The 22,224-nt window shown below is 31.8% G+C and overlaps 1 long non-coding RNA gene across 1 annotated transcript; it reads right to left on the bottom strand.

Moving 5' to 3' along the window:
- Positions 1-363: 363 nt before the first annotated feature.
- On the bottom strand, positions 364-3,970 carry LOC133192561 (uncharacterized). The gene is made up of 4 exons (XR_009721829.1): positions 3,821-3,970; positions 2,806-2,897; positions 2,411-2,540; positions 364-1,265 (listed from the first exon to the last, which is right to left on the bottom strand). It is a non-coding gene; the product is annotated as an uncharacterized LOC133192561 (long non-coding RNA).
- Positions 3,971-22,224: the final 18,254 nt, after the last annotated feature.

Here is a 22,224-nt window from a genome sequence, read left to right as displayed (position 1 = left end):
TTAATTTCTAAATTCCATCTTAAAGTAGTGTTATAGAACTAAGTAATAAAGGGGAAAAAATGGTATGTACATGAGTCAGAAAAAAAGATATGGTAATCCAAATTTTCTCTGATCACTTTTAAAAAATTACTTCTGATACACAATTATCTGTAAAAAAGGCTATAAAATGGAAACAAAATATAAGCAGAAGTAGATTTTTACAAATATTTAAAAGGTCTGTGGACAACTTTAGTGATCTAAGCTTTTTTTTTTCATAGCTATCATATTTATATAGCTCACTATCACAGTCTGAATTTCCTCTGCCCTCTTTAAATTTGACTATATTTCCTTGCCCTTGACTACAAAAAAGGTTATAAAATCACACTTGGTATAAATGAATATTTTATTTTTCAACTTCATTTTAAAGAAGTGATATAATGCTATGTAACAGAGGAAAAAAATTGGTATGTACATGAATCGGAAAAAAAAATATGGTAACCTGAATTTTCTCTAACTTTTTTTAAAAACTGATTCCTAAAGCACATTTATCTGTGCTGATGTATGAAAAATCAAACAAAAAAATTATTTTATTTGATTTTAAATATATTACTATCTTGAAATAAAACTAAAAATCATGCATATAAAGAAAATTATGAATCGGTCTTTAATAATTAAGATAATTATCATCCCGATTTCCTATTTTCCTTTAAACATTACTTTTTTTATTCTGAATGATGGCAGAAAAAATGAACAATAAATTCCCATTAAATATCTATACAAGGAACTTTTAACCATTGAATGTACAATGTATTAGAATATAGGACAAAAGGATCTAAATCCTATATAAAAGTAGTGTATTTTCATAATCTAATTCCCCAAAAATTGCAGTCCGAATTTCCTCTGTTTAAACTCACATTAACACTTATAAGCATTATCTGATACAAATGACTTATTTTTGCATAATCTAATTGGAAATAGTATCAAAATGTACAACATATAAAGATAACAATCACCAGTTTAAATTATCCCTGTTAAAAAGTTCGAGCAATAACTGTTAGTTCTGTTTATACAAAATGATTTCTTTAACCTTGACAAAAGTTTCTACACAGTTCTAGTAAAGCTAGCTTCTATGACATAGTGAATCTTTTTTATCTTTCCTTTCCTTTTCAACTGCAAGCTTTTTTGGGCCACGAACTTTGTTGAAATATTAATAACTGCAGGTGAAGGTCTTTTGAAATAAACATTTCAGTCTTTGGTGACAGAGGCAAAACAGTGTGATTCTTAGCCTGGAAAATAAAATCCATTTTAGTGTTAACCTTCAAATGATAAGTGGACATGGATATATAGACTATAGAGGATATCTATATTGTGTGATTTGATATTTGCTTTATCCAATGAGTTGAATGGTGTATATTCGCAAGGCTTGCCAATATATTCCAACTACAACTTAACTGCTAGATCTAACATTTCCTATGAGAGCAATTATGTGTGGGTGTGGGGGGGGGGTGTAACATCCTTTATCGCTGTAGCCAGTACATTGATAAATTTTGACATTTCATTGAAGTGATATTAGTTTTTTTCTCATATTTAATGAACATTTTTGCTCATCAGCATTCATTTGATAACACAGAACTTTAACAATTAGAAGTTTCGATAAGTTTACATCTTGAAGCGAGGCCTAGGGATTGTGTCGAAACTGGAAGACGTGTTATTGATAAAGCACATACCCGTGGATACAGCATAGGTTTTTTATCTTATGGGTGTATATATATATATATATATATACAATATATAGTATACAAGTAAAATTGTAAATACAGTCAAACCTCATTATCTCAAACTAGATGGGACTGAGAAAAAACTTCGAAATATCCGAGCATTCAAGATATAAGGGGTAAATACTTTAAGGATAAGTAGTTGGGACTTCCAAATCACTTCGACATATCCATGGTATTCAAGATATCAGTGTTCGAGATATCAAAGTTCAACTGTATATAATACCTATTTAAAATTTACTACATTACTATATAACATTTTAATAATTTAACACCTTTCCAGTTATTTATGAAGTATGACTAGTCTAATGAGGCTTCAAAAAGTTATATTTTTAAAAATTCTATTATCATGCTAGCAAGTTAAAGGAGGACCTTTTGATTTTGAGGGCAGATTTTGGAAATAATCTGACCTAGATGTTAATAAAATAAAAAAATTCTTCTCCACTGTGAATATTTTTTTTCTTTTGTCTAATTTATTCCAGTGAAAATAAAATAATAATCTTGCTGTCATAATTTGTCTTTGGTGAGCTGGGAAATAAATATTTTGTCCTTATTGAAGGCCACAAAATATATTAACCCTCCCCCCCCCCCCCCATCAGAATTGAATGCATAGTGAACCCTTTTTTTTTATTTTAATAAAATTAATTCATTCCTACCTATTCCATTGGTTGCAACACAATAGAAATCTTTTAATGCATCTGGATCCATAGGAACATGCTGTTAAGAGTTGAATAAGGTGAGAGATTTTGACTGCTGACCTACATTGTTCATATTCCTCCTTGATACCTGTACAAATTACAAATCAGTCACAAATATATATTCAATTTACAAGTAAATTTTATAGATATTCTTTGAATATGTACAATCAATGTCAATTAGTTATTACCGGTAGTAAGTAAATAATTTCATAGAACAGTTACATCATTTAAAGCAGTATAATTATTCATTTGCTAAAATTTATTTTAGTAGAGATCCAAAGCCATATAGGTCTTGAAGTTAAATTGTTTGCAAATGATTGAATGGCAAAAGGATATTTAATGTTTAATCAGACCTTTGTTTGTCATAATGCCCAGCAATCTTCCTTAATCTGTAATCTCACATTGTTTTGGGAATTATCTCTCTCTAAAACATCGATCTTCCTTCCTTTATATGAAATTGATATAATAATAATAAGTGCTAATTATTATTTATTAAAATTTTCATACAATTCAAAAATTCTAAAAGATTAAGAATTATGCAGCACATAAGCATCCATAACCAACAACAAAGACTAATGAATGAATGTGTAAAGTCACCACAGTGTTCAAGCTCACTCAAGAAAAGGGGTCCTGTTCTTTTGAATAAGAATTGGTCAATTTGTTGTCTTAAAAAAAATTATGAACACTTTTTGATCAAGTCTTTTTTCCCCACATTACTTCATTTCTTAGGCTAAGTACATAACCCATCATTTTTTAATAAGTAATATCTTGTATTGCACAGACATACATCATACTGAATTGTTTATCATTAAGTTTGTCACTTGGCTAGTGAAGTGCAATTTGATAGTTTGACTCTAGTAAACAAAAAGCAATTACAATGTTTATCTTAGAAATGTCACTTCAGACTATATTATAATTCCATATTAATAAATGAAGGAAAATTTTGACCCCACTAAGAATTAAAAGACTTTAAAGCAACCCCGAGAGGTAAATATTTTATGCAACTTGTATATTTCCAAGTCTGAAAAACACAGGTACAAAATATTTGGCACCAAATATTATACTCAGAGGTCACTGATGTCATGCTAGATGTTTATTTTTCCCATCTTTTTGAATTTATGAGCGAGATATCTATATATATGTAACTGTATAGGAAAATTTGGCAGATTTTCTGCAATTTTAAATTAAAGCTTAAATTAAAAAGTTTAAACTGACGTGAATGATGTAAATCCCAGTTAGTAAGAAAATGAATGTCGATGGTGCTATAATGATATTAATTACAACCAAAGAATACGTATATAAGGTGTGAAGTTATCATTCTGTTTCAGTGTTTGGTGCATGTTTATTCTGCTGTTTATTTTTACTAACCTGAAACCATGTAGTGCATCATGATACTGTATTCAGAGGTGACATCGCTTGGGAAGTTGTTGCACGAAACCTAACAGCATCAATCTCTATATTTCTTGCCTAAATATAACCCTTTACTGGAATATATACTGTGTTTTCCGTGCAAATGTATCGTTGCGTCCCTTTCTACCGACATGGTGTCGCAAAACGGCAAGGGTATGTCGTAAATGCTCCGAGGTCGGAAGAACAAGCAAAAAGCAAAAATTTATGAAAAACATGCAATATTAATTTAATTTGACTTTATTTCACAAGGAATTCGGTGTTTACGATCCTTTAGAATAGTTTAATAGCAAAACCAAACGCTCTACGTATGATCACGACATTGACCTGATCTTCAGCAGTTCGAGTTGCGCGGTAGGTTCAAAATCGTCAGGTTCACATATCCTTAACACATTCGTAACGGAATTTACACAATCACAACATTTTTGTCACATATCAAGCTGATTATAAAAAGATATTCACAGGAGGACTATTTCTTTTAAATTCTCAACATGATCATCCCTTGTTATTTCCTTTAATTGTGCTTATGGAAAATGTTAATCAGCATTAGGAATAATGCATGTTCATTCAGCTTTTGTATATTCATATTTTTCATTGATTCAGATGAATTTGGAAGGCGCTTCGATTTACGTTTCTTTGAAATTCTAATATCTCGATTTAAGCAGCTGCTTATATTGGTCATCAATGAATTGAAAGCGCTACATTTTTATATAATATGTGTTATTGTGTGAAATAATGTAATTATATGCGTGTAATACTGTGGCTTAGCTGTTTATGAAGGTCTTATTTTAGGAGTAAATGAAGATGTTCTTATACCACAATTAATAATTACATTATGGAATAAACATAATATGCATATTGTACTGGTGTTTCTTAAAATAAACGTGGATTTACCAAAGAAGATATTTAGTTGTTTGTTTTTATTATTTGTATTAGTATTGTTCAGTATTATTTGTCGATAAATATGTTATTGTTTTCTAAACAGTTTACGTTTTTGTCATCCTCAAAGAGATTGAATCGATAATCCTAAGAAGCCATTGCTCAATGGAATTGTGATCATTAACATTCGGCATTTCAGCACAATATTATGGGTAGACATGGTAACGGATCTTTTTTCATGAATTTTTTTTTTATTTTTTTCACACTTCCCCATTTACAAAACATATGGAACTTATTTAAACTTCATAACTCTTTAGGTAAAAATGTTAAAGCATTGTAATGACAGTGGCAATCCCTCTTTTATACTACACATGTATATACTATATTTCAGAAAAATGTCCGTGAAGTATGGGTCGCTTTCAACCTCAAAAAAAAATTTAAGAAAAGACATAATTTGTTAAATACCATATGAAGTTGTAGGATATGCATTAGGGAATGTTGGACTTCCATTAGATCCATTCCGCTCACTTGATACCCATATTGATTAAAATGTGAACAAATATTATTTTTTAAAAATCTTCTGCATATTGTTATTACTGAACCAAATATGTAATAAGTAACTTCAAAATATTTTATATTTAGAATTTAATTCATTATATATATATATAATTATATATATATATATATATATATATATATATATATATATATATATATATATATATATATATATATATATATATATATATATATATATATATATATATATATATATATATATATATACAGTGCCCACTACCCAATCCGACAACTGTGCAATCCGGCACACTGGACTTTCCGACCTCATATTTTACTCCCAAAAAATCTTTATAATTTATATAGAATAAAACACTGTATATTCCGCCCACTGTACATTCCGAATTCCGGTGCTTTTTTGTCAACAGAACTAGATAATTACTTTATGATTTCACCTGAGTAGTCCGACATAATTACAGTGGTGTACCGTAATTAGCCGCTATCCAGGTAACATGAATGTCCCGTTTGGTCATAAGATTGGTCTTCTTAGAGAGTAGTTAATTACACGTACAAGTTTGAAAGTGTTTATCTAAGCATTAAATGAACAGTTTTTGAAATTCAAAATTAGGCAATCATTTCTCTTTGTAGTTTCAATTTTATTCTCGCATTGACAAAATAGCATCCACGCCACAGAAAATAAAAATAGTACATAATATTTAGATCGCCTTTACCTTTCAGAATAAATAAGATTTTTAGTTTGAAATTAAAATAAAATATGCAGTCAGAGTTCTTCGTAAAGCCATGTAATGAAAATAAAAAATGAGTACGGCGAACTACTGTGTAACGTACACAATTTGAAGGCAGCATCTTGTCTAATGGAAAACGTTTCATTTCCGAGTTAATATACACTGAATAAAGCGAGGCTGTGCACATAAAAGATTAGCAGGAAGCAAAAACTACCGCTTTAAGTTGTCCATTAAATTTTAAAATATTACGTCTGTTTGATTAAAATTCAATCGCAATCACCATGTTTTAGAGTTATGTCCCGTTCGTATTAAAAGTCGAGAGACGTTATTAATAGCACAGTCTATGTTGAGAAAGAAACAATGGCGATAATCTGTTGAAAAAAAAAAATAATACCACTGTGTAGAGAAGGTGGACGAAATATTTACTTTTATCTACTGTACTGTCAATAAGTAAAAATTAAATTGCAACATCGCGAAGCCACCGGCAGTTCCATCTGTTTTGTCCATGAAAAAAAAATTATCGTATATTACTACAGAGTTACTAATTCTGTATCACAAACGCTGTTTCTCAAAGAAATCCTAATCAGATAATTTTATACAACAAAGAAACACACAATTATGCAAACACTTTGACAATTAAATATACGTGTACTCTAAACCTATTGAGAATTTTTTTTGTATGAAGTCATCTGACACTAATGATAATGCTTAGAAATATTCAACACTGGATAATCCGACACACTGCCTAATCCGACATTGATTTTATTTCCCGCAGCATGTCGGATAAGACAGGTTTCACTATATATATATATATATATATATATATATATATATATATATATATATATATATATATATATATATATATATATATATATATATATATATACATAATTTTTGTTGTATTTCGCAGTGTTTATCGTCCAGCTATGGATACGTTGATATCTGTGAAATGAAAAAAATTATTTAGCTTTAAAAAGTGCATATCATGTCCAAAATCGTAAGCATTGATGCAAGTATGAATAGTTTGCCCATTTGCTTTTCTGATAAATTGATCATTTCAAATATGTGTACTACAGTATACAAACATATTATGAACATAATAATTAAGCTGAAAAATATCTATTAAATCTTAATATTAAGGCAAAAAAGTCAGAGATAAAATTAACAACTGAACAGTAATTATAATAGTTCTTTCTGAATCAGTATTTAATAAGAAAGTTTATGAAGAAATAGCGATAAACCCCTTTGGACAAAAACCAAAATTAGTGTAAGTCTATGACCAGATTTTTTGCAGTGTTCTAGACAGAAAGTCTGTGAGCCAGTGCTCACTAATAATACTCCCGCTCTGATGTGAATACACAAGTTCAGTTATGGACAGACACAGTAATAATCTGGACCAAAATTTGATATATGTGGTATGGACAGACACACGGATAAACAGGAAGTTGGCATTGGTTTCGTACAGAAATGAATCCCACCATATGGCATGCCTAAACAAAGATTGTGCTAAAATTTCAAGCATATGCAATCAGTAGTTGCTGAGAAAACTGCGACAAAATTTGTTATGGACAGACACACAGCTAGACGGACAGACAGACAGACACACAAGGGCAAAACAGTATATCCCCTCTCCTTCGGAGCGGGGGCATAATAAAGTTGTGTATAAGGTACACCTCTAAATCAAATTTCAGACTAGTATTTGTTAGCATTTCTGTGCATTTCTCAGAGAGATTTAACTTGTGTGATAGCTTCAGCAACTGTAAACGTTTTTACTTTCTCACCTCTGAAAAAATTTTCGAATTCCCTTCTTTATAACCATCTTTCAACTTGTACGTGTAAATAGCAACTGGGCTTGACTGACCATTTTAAAAATCAAAGTCATACACAACATTATAAAAATCAGGAAAGCCTTTAACAACACTTAATTATCACTCTCTCTGACCACTGTCCTTCATTAAACTTATGCAATTGTATGATTTTTTATAACAAATTTGGGGATTCTTATGGTGTGTTATTTCCTCCAATAGTCTCTCTCCAGCGTCCAAGATTCTTTTTTCAGGTTTCCTATGTTTCTTTAATGGATAAGCTTTATTCTTTTCACCTACTTGAAACAATTTTCTGTCACTAATACATTGTTTTAAGACTTTTTGTCCGAACCTTAATTGTGTCAATATTGGTTTCTTTTTTCTGCCAGACTTTTTAATTCATCCAGTATTTTGACAACATCTTCTGCATTTTGCCACAAGCCATTGTAATGGACATCATTACTGTATTTTGATTTTCCCCTAATATATTTCTTTGTTATTTTCCAAGGCTACAACGTAATTGTTTTTTCTTTCAACTTTACTTTTCAGTCTTTCAATGTATTTTCCCTTACTTTTCTGTCATCCATTATGCTCTCCTTTAATATTCATTCTTTTTCAGCATCTGGAAGGGATTCCTATCACTTTGGTGTTTTATTGAATAAAAAACATCAGAAAACCCTCATTGGTGATTGTAGAAGCATTGGGTATATAGCGCAGAGAAAAATCAAGTATCCTAAATACCCTCTCTGGAATTTTGTTGTCGGGGATTACAGACATTGTTGTTACGTTTGCGTTACGTTGTAATAACTACCTCCACGAAGTTGTTCTTTCAACGCCATCTGCAGCAGTTTGTGCAGTTCTTGAAATATTAATTACGCACAGGCACAGGCTATGCTGTCAATGTTCTCATCTGGTTTAATAAGCATTATATATACTTCATCTTTCTCCATAATCTCAGCGCAAAATGGATGATTTTCTCCAGAAATGACAGTGATGGCTCTTCATTCATTTTCTCAAAGTACATAAAGAAGATATAGTAATCTTTATTTAAATCTAACACAGTTACCCTCGTGGCACAGTGTTTAGAGCGTCTGCTCTAGAGTCGCGGAGTAAGGAACTGCTCCTTACGTCGCGGGTTCAAATCCCCTGGGGAAGTGGAGACCGATGATTCGGAGGAGACCGTATAAACCGAGGTCCCGTGTCGCAGTAGGATCCCTCATTGCTCAATGGCCCGAGTATAGGTATAAATTTGCAGCACTCCACCGGCAACTGGTGCCGTCTCCATATGAATGAAAAATTCTCGAGAAAGACGTTAAACAAACAAGAAATCTAACACACGTTTGATATACTCTATGAGTCTCCATAATGGACCGATGACAGTTTTTGCTAAAATACTAAGCACAAACATAAGGCTTTTAAACAACTGACAAAATCAATCTTTACTTAAAATACTAAGAACAAATATGTGGCTTTTAAACAAGTGACAAAATCAATTTTTGAAGCCTGTTAGTTGTTCCATAAACTTTTTCAAAAAAGCGCATTATCCTTTTGTAATGATAAATCCAATTTGACCCATAAGAAATAAAATATTAAATCTACTCCCTCTAAAATCAACAAGTGCAAATTTTCATTTCAGATTTACAGTAGATTCGAAATGCACTATGCCAACCATTTTTCTCATCACTACCTCTTGCAAAACACCACAGAAACGCAGAAATGAAATTGTGTTTGGATCAGAGGAATCTATTTGATTACAATATTCTTCATCTTTTGATTCTTCCTCAAGTTCAGATTTCTCCCGTTCCTGTAATTTTTCAAATGCTGCAAGAATGGATGAAAAAAAACTGACAAGCAGGAGAAGTCCACAAAATATGTTCACTTTTGTTGTAATCACTTGTTCATTTTCTGTCAACCCCTTCCACGTGGAAACAAAACTGGGCAAGATATGATTTCTGTAATCTTCAAGCAACTCACAAAATGCAATATTTTTTGTGCCCTGTATGACATAGTTCTTAATGTTCACCAGTACTTTGTGTCCTCTAGAAATATTTTCACTTTGATACGTTTGACATATATGTGTTATATCACCCAGTATTTCTGAGAAAGTATCCATTGTAACAGTCGTTTTAGAAGCTTTCTCAGTCATATCTCTGAATCCTAAAAAAACTATATTTCTGGTTTCACCACTTCCTATAAATGTTAGGTATGTCTTTCAAAACTTTCTACCATCACGGTAACTCAGACGGTAGAGCGCTCGCTTCTTGATCAGAAGGCCGTGTGTTAATCACGGCCGCCACTGACATAAGTCGATAAAAAATAGGAAGCACTCGGCACTTTGAAGTGAAAGTTGCGGGTCCTTCGGATGAGACCTTAAAAACCGAGGCCCCTTGCCAAGGTGGGCAAATTTGATGCCCTTCACAGGTGTATGGTGACGTCTCTATATGAGTGAAAAATTCTCTAATGGGACGTAAAAAAACAACATACAATCCAAACTTCCTTGTCTCGTTACCATAGAGACAAGTGTTGTAGCCAGTTGTTTATGACCCACTGCAATCTTTTGAGAACAATGATATCAATAGTTTTTCTAGATTTCACAACATTAAGTTTCAAAACCTCTTCAATAACTGGCCCAACATTTTAAGAGGACACATTATAATTTGTTAATTTCATAATACACTGTCTTGTTAATGGATTATGAGCTTGTTATTAGGCTCAACATCTGTAGTTTTGTGTTATCTTGTAGAAGTGGCTGTAAATAATCTCGATCTGTATTAAGATCTTTTATTTCTGCTCTTAATTCGTCAATCTTGTCAAAATCAGTGTCGATTATTATTATTTTTTTAGGTATATCTATGGCACGCCAAATTCACAAAAATTAGATAAATATAGTTTAACAGTTGATAAACTAGGTTTATCGATCGTAAACTATAGTTTACGAACTGTAAACTATAGTTAACGATTCGTTAACTGTAGTTTGCATTTGTAAAACTATATTTAACGGTTGTATAGTGTAGTTTACGAATGCTAATCTATGTTTATCTGTCTGTAAATAAACGTTAACAATAGATTTTGCTGATGAATATAGATTCTCATATGTAAACTATAATTTGCATTTGTTAACCATAGTTAAGAGTTGTTAATCAAAGTTTTACAAATCGTGAAACTATATTTATCAGATAAAATATGTTTTACATTCGTTAACTATAGTTTTCGGTCGTAAACTATAGTTAACTGTCATTTATACTCACAAACTATATTTAACAGACGTAAACTATACTTATCAATCGTAAACTATAGTTTTGAGAGCTAAACTGTGATTCACATTTGCCAATCATAGTTTATCGTCATAAACTATAATTCACACTCGTAAACTATAGTTAAGAGTTGTTAAATATAGTTTATGAATCTAAACACTTGTTAACGATAGTTTTTAATTCAAAATTTCGCGGCACCAATCGAGAGAAGGAATAATGGGATCAGTGCAGAGAATATTAAGGACACGTGTTGGGCATTATCTAAAGCAAAGACCGAGTTATATATAATCAATATTACTTTCTCTATTTAAACAGGATTAATTGTATTTGTTTTAAAATGTCGTGTATATATACATTTCCTATGGGAAATTTTTAAAAATAAGATAAAATTTTGATTTCTTAAAAGACAGAATATTACGAGATTTTTGCTCAAGCAGAGGAGGGTGAAGCGCGTTTTTCAATGTGCCAAGCATTTTCTCGCCACATCTTATCACCAAAACAAAGAAACTGAAAGAGAGGAAATGCAGTGGCGGATCTAGATGGGGTTGTGGGGGTTTCAACGTCCTCCTTTGAATTTGAGAGAGAGAGAGAGAGAGAGAGAGAAGTCCCAAATATTTGTTGTGTTTTACTTAAGTAAATGTTCCGTAAAAGGCCACTTTTATTTATGTATGAAGAAAATCGGTTGTTGAAAAATAAATTCCGCGCCTGCAGTGTTACATATGCACTGTGTTATGTCTATATTTACAGATTAATATAAGATATACATGCATTTTATTAATAACAGATCACGCATTTCAATTTGTTGCCTCATAAAAGGAACAATTGGCCGATTTGCGGCCGATTTTTGACGCTTGCGTCAATATGTTTCTTGTTCATCAATTATTGTTTGATCAGCACAGAAGGTTGGAAAGACGGCAAGGATAGATATCAGCGATTTCTTATGTTGCTGAAGACAAATTTGGTTTCAGACCGTTAACATGCATTTCTCTCTATTTTTCTCTTTTAAATTAAAAAAAATTAAATTTTAATCAATAATTTTCCTGTTATTTTTCTTTTTATTTCCAACTAGATTTGCTTTAAAATAATAGAACATTTACTTTTTATGCCAACAAGAAATATACATGCATATATATTTAACAACAAATGTCGTTACATAGCAAAATCTTATAATGCAGTAACTAGGCTTAGCCGATATATAATTTACAAAAAAAACTATTGTTAACTATAGTTTTGATCGTAAACTATGGTTTAGAGTCGTGAAATCTAGTTTCACAGAAAATTGTGCATCTCCGATACAAAATAAGAGATTCTGTTCCTAAACTGTGTTTCTCAAATGTAAAACTATGTTTATCGCATTTTTGTGAATTTGGCGCTTTGTATGTCTGTAAAGTATACTTTACAAACCCTAAACTATAATTTACATTTGTTAAGTATAGTTTAGAGTTGTAAATCATAGTTTACAAATCGTGAAACTATATTTATCAGATAAACTATATTTTGCAGTAGCAAATGATTGTTTTTCCGTGTTAATTATAGTTTACGCTTGTGAAACATAGATTATCGTGTAAACTATAGTTTACAGATGTGAAATATAGATTATCATCGTTAACTGTAGTTTACGGTCCGTAAACTATAGTTTACAGTCGATAAACCTAGTTTATCAACTATGAAACTATGTTTAGCTCATTTTTGTGAATTTGGCGTGCCATATATATCTGCAATAGCAGTTTCCTTAGCATTAACTAGCTCAAAAAGTTTCAATATCCTTTAAACACTTTGAAACTTTATTTTTCTCCTCAAGAATACTGGTTTCAAGTTTCTTAATTTTAGAGTTGCATAATTTTATCTTTGGTGTTCTTGAAAGCTTTCTTTACAACAAGACATTTTTATATTGTAAGGCTTCTTTTCTTTTAGAGGTTTCTTCAAGTTTCTCATTCAAATGTTTTTACTCTGCAGATAGTTTTAATGTTTGAGGAGAATTTTTCTGTTTTCAGTTTTTGTTTTCTTTGCTTGCTAATTCCAAAGAATGAGATCTTTTGAAACTGAGTTTTTCTTTATTAGGTCTTTCCACCTTTCTGTGGAAAGACCTCTTGAAATGCTTATGTTTATTATTATTAGGTCTTTCCACCTTTCTGTGGAAAGACCTATTGATATTCTTCTGTTTCTTATTATTAGGTCTTTCCACCTTTCTGTGGAAAGACCTATTGATATTCTTCTGTTTATTATTATTATTATTATTATTATTATTATTATTATTTTTCCACCCCCTGATGTGATTCTATGTTTCAAGATATATCGAAAAGATTTATAGTCTATAAGAATGTACTCTTTAAAAGATTTTTACAGTTGACCCTGCGTATATGAACTTTGACCCCTCTAAGAGTTATTACCCCTTTTGCAATAAAAGCTTGTTATCGCTACTCCTTCGAAACCGTAAACCGTAGAGGTACGAAACCTTCACCAATGTCTTCGACTAATTGAGGAGACTCTTCAATCTTTTCATTGCGAAAGTACTCGTGGAGCCCTTTTATGAGTTATTGCCCCTGAAAGTTTTTGAAGTTTACAAAAAATAATTTTTTTTCAAAACGATAAGTCGTAGAGAGATGAAACCAACTGGATAAGATTCTTTGACCTCAGACCTTGAAATTTATGTCAAGGTCAAAGGTCAAGGTCATTCAAAAAATGAGAAATTAAGCTCTTTTTATATCTCTTTTGTCTTTCAATGTATACTAAGTATCTTTGTACCATTAATATGTCCTCTTAAAACTATTTCAAATATTTCATGCTTATCCCCTAAGATTTACCCCTTTAAGAGTTATTGCCCCTTTTACTGAAAACCTTGTTATCGCTACTCCTCCGAAACCATAAACCGTAGAGACACAAAACCTTCACCAATGTCTTCAGGGTCTTTAGACACAACTTCAATCTATTCAGTGCAAAAGTATCCGATGACCCCTTATATGAGTTATCGCCCTTTAACGTCTTTGCGCTTACTATTAAACCTCATAACTTTAAAAGTAAAAGACATAGAAGCATGGGGTCAAGTGCAATGTGACCCTTGACCTTTGACCTTGAATATTTATTCAAGGTCAAAGGTCAAGGTCATTTCAAAATTTTAAAATTTTCATCTTTTCTATCTTTCAAGCCATTTATGGATTCTTTTTCTATAAAAATTAATTTCAGAGAGTAAAATATGAAAAATATATGAAATTTAAAGAAGGTGGAAAGACCTCTAATTGTTCGAGAACAATTAGTCTACTAGTTATTATTTTTTATTATTTTTCCGCCGTGTGATTTTGACTTTCAAGATTTATTGAAAAGATTTATAGTCCATGAGAATGTACTCCATGAAAGATTTTTGCAGTTGACCCTGCGTATATGAACTTTGACCCCTCAAGGAGTTATTACCCCTTTTGCAAAAAAGCTTGTTATCGCTACTCCTTCGAAACCGTAAACTGCAGAGGTACGGAACCTTCACCAATGTCTTCGACTAATTGAGGGGACTCTTCAACCTTTTCATTGCAAAAGTATTCGTTGACCCCTTTTATGAGTTATTGCCCCTGAAAGTTTTTGATCTTAACGAATAATTAAAAATTTTCAAAACGATAAGTCGTAGAGACATGGGACCAACTGCATAAGATTCATTGACCTTTGACCTTAAAATATATGCAAAGGTCAAAGGTCAAGGTCATTCCAAAAATAAGAAATTAAGCTCTTTTTACAGCTCTTTTGTCTTTCAACATATACTATCTGTCTTTGCATCATGAATATGTACTATTAAATCTATTTCAAAGATTTCATTCTTGTCCCCTAAGATTAACCCCTTTGAAGGTTATTGCCCCTTGTGTGAAAAACCTTGTTATCGCTACTCCTCTGAAACCGTAGACGGTAGAGACATCAAACCTTCACTAATGTCTTCAGGGTCTTTAGACACAACTTCAATCTATTTAGTGCGAAAGGATCCGATGACCCCTTATATGAGTTATTGCCCTTTAACGTCTTTGCGCTTAATAATAGGCCTTACAACTTTAAAATTATAGGTCCTAGAAGCATGGAACCAAATGCAATGTGACTCTTGACCTTTGACCTTCAATATGTGGTAAAGGTCAAAGGTCAAGGTCATTTCAAAATTTTTAAAATTTTAATTCTTTCTATCTTTCAAGCCATTTATGGATTCTTTGTATAAAAATTTATTTTAGAGAGTAAAATATAAAATTAAAGAAAATTAAAGAAGGTGGAAAGACCTCTAATTGTTCGAGAACAATTAGTCTACTAGTTATTATTATTTTTCTTCCCGGACTTTTGAAACCGCAAGACTTATCGAAAAACTTTATAGTTCATGATACTGGATATTAAAAGTTATTCCGAAAAACGCCCCCCCATGTTTGAACTTCGACCTCTTTCGAAGTTATTGCCCCTTTCGCAAGAATAGCTTGTTATCGCTACTCCTTCGAAACCATAAACCGTAGAGGTATGAAACCTTCACCAATGTCTTCGACTAATTGAGGGGACTCTTCAATCTATTCATTGCGAAAAAATTCGCTGACCACTTCAATGAGTTATTGCCCCTGAAAGTTTTTGATGTTCACGAAAAATTAAAAATTTTCAAAACTATAAGTCGTAGAGACATGAAACCAACTGCATTGAATTCTTTTACCTTTGACCTTGAAAATTATGTCAAGGTCAAAGGTCAAGGTCATTTAAACTATGAGATATTTATAACTCTCTTGTCTTTCAACATATACTATATGTCTTCGCATCTTTAATATGTCCTTCTAAAACTATCTCAAACATTTCATTCTTGTCCCCTAAGCTTAATCCCTTTGAAAGTTATTTCCCCTTGTGCGAGAAACCTTGTTATTGCTACTCCTCTGAAACCGTAGACCATAGAGACATCAAACCTTCAATAATGTCTTCAGGGTCTTTAGACACAACTCCAATCTATTCAGTGCGAAAGGATCTGATGACCCCTTATATGAGTTATCGCCCTTTAATCTCTTTGCGCTTAATAGTAAGACCTTATAACTTTAAAAGTATTAGTCCTAGAAGCATGAAACCAATTGCAATTGATTCTTAACCTTTGACCTTTAATGTGTGGTAAAGGTCAAGGTCATTTCAAAATTTTTTAAAAATTTTTCATTTTTTCAAGCTATTTCTGGATTCTTTTTGTATAAAAATTAACTTTAAAGAGTAAAATATAAAAATTAAAGAAATTTAAAGAAGGTGGAAAGACCTCTAATTGTTCGAGAACAATTAGTCTACTAGTTGTGTTTTTTTCTCATTTTGGACAAGTTGAGTGGTTTGACCTTTTTCTTGACTTCATGAAGTTCAACAGCTAATATTGTGCAAGTTTCTACAATAATAAAATTTTCGATTTGTTTAAATTCTCCTTCACGTGGGGTTGATCTGTTTGTTGGAATTGAGAAAATCTCTTTCCCAAACTCCTCTCTGTCTTTTCCTCCTTTACTTTTGAGCTTAGTTTTATAATGAATTAACTTTGATTTAAGGGCAGAAGTATTAATTAAGTCAAAAGCTGTATCAGTGTGTAAAGAAAATAATCTCTTGAAAATCCGTACTTATTGTGGAACTACTTTGGTCGTAAATTTCAATGGCAGTCTTCACATTTATTGTTTTTAAGTTTTCTATTGTTTCAGTGCTATCATTATAGAAAGTTAGGTAGCCCACAAACTCTTTTAAGTTTTCTCATCAGGGAGCAATATTCCAGCATATTAATAAGATTGTCGGAAAGCAAATCTTTTAAAACATTACCAATTTTTTTGTCGCTGTCTTGCTTCAATTATTTTCAAATAAGAGTTTGTTTTAAATGCTTAAAGTAATTCTGAATAATTTGTATTTGTACATGGTCCATCATTTTAAGAAATTTTGTTTGGTAAATCATCATTCAAAAATGCTTCAATTGCTAAAAGTCCCTCATTATATATTTCACAAGAAAAAGAGTCAACTATTAAAGCTACTGCTTTGTCTAGTATAATTTGAAGAAGACTTACTTCATCTTCTGGATTTGAACTGCAACATGCAGGAAAGGACAAAATTTTCATCTTTAGGAAAGAACATTCATTGTTTAAATCAATTTCCTTAAACAAACATTTAGTTTCCAATAAAAGCATCTAAATTTTTAACATTCTTACCGTCTTTAGTTATTCAAGTTCTTTACACAGTGTCGGGGGTATTACGATATAAGTGGAGGTCTACGAGAAAACCATGCAGAACCCTCTGACAGCAAGGTTGTCATTTGGGCATTGCACTCTATCCCCTGTTGCCTGGATCCAAGCTATTTGTACTTAATTTAGAAAACGTTTAAACAACTATAGTATTGAATGAATCACTGTTCTGGCTGCAATTCTGCCGACTCGGCGTTAAACAATAAAATACATTCTTCGAATAAATTACCAGTATTCTAAAGTAAGCTGCTAACAATTACTGATACTTGCCTTAAATATATCGATTATTATATCAATTTAACTTCACCATATGTACATCTACAGTTTTGTTAATTCGGACCAAATTCTTCGGATTATTGAAACATACTAAATATATCTTAATATAAAAGTTCCTGATTAATATCGCCCAAAAGATGAAACATCCAGATTATTGACGTCCGGATGAACGAGTCTCCACTGTACTCAAAATACCTAAACATCCCCTTGCTATGTCTTTTTACCGTATTTGATGGTACGAGGAGGACGTTTCGAAAGGAAACGAGGTCAAAATAATATTCAAAATTGATTTAAATAACAAGAATCTGTATTTCTTCGTTACGATCCTCAAAAAAAAGTCAGCAAACAATAGTCACACAGTTTATCTTAATAGCAATTTCAACTTTCAAAACTTCATGGTGTTTTTCAAAACAAATTTCTAAGAAGTGGCAGATTATAGGTATGTTTGGTCCATTTTTCTATTTTGTTCAATTTTTCAAAGTCATTTTTGATCATGTTTGATACATGATGCTACAATATTCATATTTGTCATTTATTTTTTCACAGATTACGAAGATACAAAACAACCCTACTAATGTTTTTGTGATTTAAATTAAAGACACGTGGTGTAGGTTGACCCATTTAAAGGTTATAGGGAAGAACCGGTTTTAAATATAAAATTGGCAGTAAACAGGAAATTACTATACTCTGTTTCTTTTAAAAACATGTCCTATAAAAAATGTGTTTCCAGATCTTTCTGAACGATTTTCATGATTTTGAACAGAAAAGGGGGGGGGGTAATAATCTACTTACTCTTCGCTTTTATGATCGTTTACGGCAAAAACTAGCTGCTTAATATTGACATTTTTCCCAAAATCGCCCGATACGCTGGTAGAAAAAAAATGTGTAATATCTTCTTCAATGACAAACCTTTGGTTACCTTATATGGCTATTGTTACATGTATTAATGCGCACAGAGGATCTTACAACGAACAATTGACCAATCGTTGAATGAATAGCAATGTTTATTAATATTTTACTTCGAACACGTGATTCAGATCAATCTGATATTAAATAGACTGCAAAAAACCAATTCGAAAAAAAACTGTAATATGAAAAAATACAAAGATTAGAAACTGTGAAAGATGTCATGGGCTTTTTTAATTCGTTGTTACGCTGTTAACTAGAAAATGTACAAATTAATAAAATGCAGTCTGTGCCTCGTTCAGAACAACAGCGCTTCAAGGTTAAGGAAAGCGAACATCTCTTAGGCATTTAAATGAACAACCGAGTTTTTTTCACATTACAATACCCGTGATCACATGCGTCTTTGGCCAGCGAACCCACCTGACAATTGTATTCACCGATAGTATAACAAAGGAATAGACAAAAATCGCCTTACAGTATGGCTTTGAGAAACCTAGATTCCAAGTTTATTTAACAAATGAATTGTTTTAATTTTGAGCATGGAATAGAATAAAAATGGATAGGTTGCTATTCATCTAAGAAATGCATGGAGAAGAAAGTTCTTTGTGCCTTTCCGATCGCCTGCGATGTAGATTTTTTTTTTCAAGCTTAAAATTCCTGTAGTATCCGTAGTAATCCACAATGCAATTCAACTCATTCAGCTGATATGCCTGATTAAGCCATGCTACCTCATTTGCTAATCTGACGCCAAAAATATAGGCCCAGTTCCCATCCAAGTATATGTTTGTCCAAAAAGAAATTTTAATACATAACTGCAGAAACTAATGTCATAAACAATACTTATTGAAGTTTGAATAAATTCAAAAGAGATTGAAGTACATTTCTACAGATATTTTACAATGGCGAACACTGAAACGCAAAATAACTTTTCTGTTTACCATGTCTCCACGTGCTAGCCACTTCCTAGCCAAATTTCCTTGAATAATTTACCTTATCTCGCTGAAGTCTCGCTACATCTCGCCAGAACTACTGACAAAGCTACCGCGAACTCCTCGGGTTTTATAATTTGCAGAACACCGAAAAATTAAAGGTTCCGAACACATTGGTAGGGGTGCAAAAGTTAATTATACATCACAAGGATGTCAATGTTTTATATAAATTTATGCAATGTTGCTCGCAATCCGAGTGTTAAATAGCGACACGCCACTGGATCTGATTTTTTTTATAGATACATTTTACACCAAATTTTCCAAGCTTAATAGAGGACTGGAATATAACAGACGTAAGGATGATAAAAGATACCGAAACAAAAATCAAACAATAAGTTACGAGCCGTAGAGAAGGAAAAGCCCCCTAACTTCTACCTTATTTGATACTCATTCTACTGCTTACAGATTACAACTTTTAGTAAGGTTTAAAAATATTCATTTTTTGAATATAACAATGTTAGTACTTGTAAGGCTACAAGAAAATGATTTGTTTATATCATATATATTTTGTCGAAAACCTCGCCCTAATTGTTACCTTCGCAAGTTTAACAGATTTTCAAGTCGAAAACGAAATATTTTGATTTATTCGAGTATATAAAACACATATTTACAGCTTTCCACCATATTTTTATGCTCCTGTCATGAAATGGCCGGGATATAGGGTGTAATATATCCTTTCTGTCCGTCATTATGTCATAGTTTTTCGGACTTTTTCCTATTTTTGTAGATAACAAGGTGAATTTTCAAGTTTAGTGTTGATTGCAATTGGCCCATTCTTACGAAAATAACGGTCCATAGACCTTGAAAAGAGCTAGGTGCACTGTATCTATAAAATGGCCCTGCCCATATACCAATTAACTGAAAAAAAAAGACCCAGTGTCTCATTTAAAACAACAATGTAAAGTAGAGATTTATTACGTACCTTTTTCTTGGACAATTGGTCATACATGTATATAAGAAATCTTCCTCATAAGATTTGGTAATAGAAGCTTAGAAGTATCAATATTACTCATTTGTTTTTCACACAGTTTGCAGATTTTGATAATTAACGATGTTTCTCAATGATAAATCAGATATAATACAGATGTAGTGATAAGTTCTCGATATTTCTTTTGTAATCCTTGTCACATTGTAGGGATTAAGGTCATGCTATCTCATAAATTACTCCCAATTGATGGAAAGCAGTATATATGAATAAGGAAGAGAAAGTGGATCTTTTTTCTAAAAACAGGGGAAAAAACATTTCCATAGAAAATGGATAGAGTGAACAAAACATATTTGGAATTAATTTTAAAAAAGAAACTGCAAAATCTCTTGGAAAATTTCATATATGATAAAATTAAGCTTAGAAACGTTCTTTCATTTGAAGACTGGTATGGAGACACCCGATTCTTGACCCAGATTACTCCGTACCTTTGGCTGATTCCTTTTACAGTGACAATAATTATTTTAACTGTCTTCAAACGCGCTAAGTTATTCGGTTACACCCAGAAGTACCTCCTCGCCATAATGATTCTGGATCTTCTTTATTCTCTTCTGACCGGAATTCGAGATTTAATCCTTCATCTCTTTGAAATGGATTACGGGTATATAGAATATAAAATGTGCCGAACTTTACTACTAACTTTTTATCTGCAAAATGGACTTCACGGAACATCGCTGTGGATCAAATGTATGATGTCTTTAACACAATGTATCTTGGTCGCTTTTCCACTGAAATGCAAGACTTGGAAGCTAAAGAGGTTCGTTACAATGTTTGCAACGCTCCATTTGCTTTCTTTGTCCATGTTGTTTGCCTTGCCTCTAATGATTCCTCTGGTAGGAATAAAAACATTTAAAATTTCTGATGAAACCCACAAGTTAAAAGTCATTGAAGGATGCGCAATGGACTTTGAAACAGGATTCTATGATACTGTTTTCTTTTCCATATCTCATAAGTTTGGAATTTATTTTTTCTCGATTTATTTTTTGGCTATTCCGACAATTTTTGATATAATTCTTATATTTTTCTTAATATTTTTAATGAAAAAACACTTAAAAATTCTCTCATGCATGGCACCATTTACAGGAAAAAGAAGCAGTATTAAATATCTCATTTTAATGAAAATGAATATTATTCTTGGAGTGTCATTTATACTGCAGGAAGCTCCATTATTGACGAATATGGCTGTCGTTTTAACAACTTCCGAAATTTCAGCCCTTCTCGAAGCCGCAGGAGTACACAATACTATAATGACAATCTCGTTCGTTATCGGCAAACCCTTTGATCTTATTATTTACGCTAGTTTAAGTGACACTTTTCGCTCTGAATTTTCCAAACTGTTTCAAAAGAAGGGGAAGATATTTAGCATTCTGAGAGGAAACAACAATACAGTGGAAACACAAAACAAACAAACACTTAAGGAATGAATAATGTCAAAAACTATCAAAAAAGAAAATAGAGTTACGCAAGTTTGACTCATAAGCAATGATGATTTACCTACATTACACTTTGTTACTTTTTTACGATCAGCATATACAATAAAAAAAATTCAAGGCTGGGAAAGGTACATATATTATTTTTATTACAAGTATGCTTTGGGTGAATTAAATCTTTCTTTTTTTTTTATTTTATAAATATTTTATATAAAAAAAAAATTACGTAGATACATCACTGTGTAATCTTTCAAAAATAAATGACTGTACAAAATGAATATCCTCTTTTTTTTTTTTACTTTACTTATATCATTTCTACATATATTCAATGCCTTGTAATAATCATTCTCTTCTCAGATTTTTTAACAAACACAAACTTTTTTTTATAGATTTT

This window comes from Saccostrea echinata, unplaced genomic scaffold (genome assembly GCF_033153115.1).
Source record: "Saccostrea echinata isolate AGI-Se365-2 ecotype Australia unplaced genomic scaffold, CSIRO_AGI_Sech_v1 ptg000025l, whole genome shotgun sequence".
Classification (NCBI taxonomy): domain Eukaryota; kingdom Metazoa; phylum Mollusca; class Bivalvia; order Ostreida; family Ostreidae; genus Saccostrea; species Saccostrea echinata.
The sequence above is the reverse complement of the archived record's forward strand: the minus strand, read 5'-3'. Positions and strand labels throughout refer to the sequence as shown.